We start from the raw sequence: 2,246 nt of genomic DNA on the forward strand, positions 1-2,246 counted from the left end.
ATTTCATGATTTTCTTGCCCTAGCGGTTAGGAAAAGATTTGGGATCTCAGAAGGCAATATAGAATTCCTAAAATACAAGTCTAAGTCAACTATAAGACAATAGGAGTCTTCTTGGAAAAAGTGGGTTGCTTTCAAAAAGCAAAGGGACTGAAAGAAATTTCAATGAACTTCTGTCTGTTTTTCTTTGTCCACCTTCATAACTAAGGTCTAGCGGCCAACACGATAACTCCTTGCAAGTCAGCCTTGACTAGACCTGTTCTATATGCCTTTCAAGTGGATCTGGTGAATAAAATCTTAATAAGATTCCGAAGGCATATGCAAGGCTTAGGCCTACAGCACCACCAAAGCCTATCTCTTGGTCTTTGAACAAGGTCCTACATTATGCCTCATCTGTGAATAATGAAGATTGTTCCCTTAAGGATCTAACCCAAAAGGTTATTTTTCTGTTCGCTATAGCCTCCGGGGCTAGAGTTAGTGAAATAGTGGCCCTATCTAGAGATGAGGGCTACATTCAGTTCACAGAAGCGGGAGAACTGAAATTCTTCCCTGATCCAACCTTTCTCGCTAAGAATGAGCTACCCACTAAGAGGTGGGGTTCATGGAGAATCTGCTCTCTGAAGGAAGATGTCTCTCTATGTCCTGTAGAGTGTGTAAAGGTCTATCTTCGTAGAACTTCAGACTTCAGGGGAGGACAGCTCTTCAAAGGAAAAACCTTTGGATCAAACTTATCCCTATAACAACTGACGGCGAATCTCACCTACTTTATTCGTAGAGCAGATCCTGACAGTACTCGCGCCGGTCACGATCCGAGAAAAATTGCTTCATCACTGAATTTCTTTTAGTATATGGACTTTGAGCATCTTCGTTCATACACCGGATGGAAATCATCCAGAGTGTTTTACAAACACTATGCGAAGCAGGTCCATGAATTAAAGCACTATGTATTGGCAGCAGGTAGCGTATTAAAACCTGCCCCCTAATTACTGTCATAAACAGTTAATTAATTGGGACCTTGAACGTCCTCGCTCATGTGCTGGATGGGGATCATCCAGAGTGTTCTACAAGCACTATGCTAAACAGGTCCATGAACTGAAGCATTATATGGTGGCGGCAGGTAGTGTATTTAAACCTGCCGTCTAAGTCTGTGATGAACACCTAATTGACTGGGACTGACAATTAAAGGGAGAAAAGTTCATCACTTTTAGTGTGACCTCCATTTTATGAGTGTTACCATGGTGACACTAACTCTGTTCAAAATCCCAGGTGTAGAAGTATACAGATAGCACTAGTGCCGTGTGTACGTAGTACACAGTGTTAATAGAAGGTAACCGGTACAGAATTTACGAAGAGAAGTTTTATTATTAAATTTTTCTTCAATCTGAGAGTGGCACTCACCATTTCTTTCCCTTCAAGAAAGAAAAATTATTTTTATATACGTTATGTGTATATTTCCGTTATCATGGTACATTCGTTTTACTGGTTAATTCATTTAGTCATTTATTAGGAATAAATGTCTATTAGAATATAATTGCGTCCTAAGTCACCCAACAATTGCATGTGTAAAATGCCAGAGTTCTTTGACTAACTGAAGTAAGTATTTTTCATACATATACAAACTATGAGACTGCTTGTATATTCAGTGTATACATATGCTTATGCATAAAATATATGCTAACCTTGAGGTCCCTTTTCTACTGTCTAGAATGCCTCTTCCTTGTAGGGGGCAGGAAGCACTAACATCCTTTACGATTAGTGATGATGACGAATAACGGTAACGTCATATGTCTTAGTTAGTCCGAATGACCATAGAAATTTTGTCCCAAGTTTAAGGCACTGATGAAAATCCACAGATACATTAATGCTCTAATACACTCCCATCAGGACGACATGGCTTGAGCCCAAAAAAACGGATTTTGAGTGAAGCGAAAAATCTATTTTTGGGTGAGATGGCCATCTCGTCCTGATGGACCCACCCTTCTTTTCTAAAAGAAAACATCTTCATAGTATCCCTGCCGAAGTACTGTATCTGTAGCACCATGCTCAATGCTACAAGGAGTGTCCGCCATCTTTGATATGGCACTGTTGTGATACTCAATAGTAGTATGAGAATTAGGGTAACCTTGATACGGCTCCCCTTCTATTCTGCCACTTTCCCCCTCGAAGCGTGAACGCTATTAGGGGTGCAGATTGCTATGTGGTGTGTCAAGAATATGTCCTCTGATATTATGAGATATTCTTGAGAGAAA

This window comes from Palaemon carinicauda, chromosome 36 (genome assembly GCF_036898095.1).
Source record: "Palaemon carinicauda isolate YSFRI2023 chromosome 36, ASM3689809v2, whole genome shotgun sequence".
In the NCBI taxonomy this organism is placed as follows: domain Eukaryota; kingdom Metazoa; phylum Arthropoda; class Malacostraca; order Decapoda; family Palaemonidae; genus Palaemon; species Palaemon carinicauda.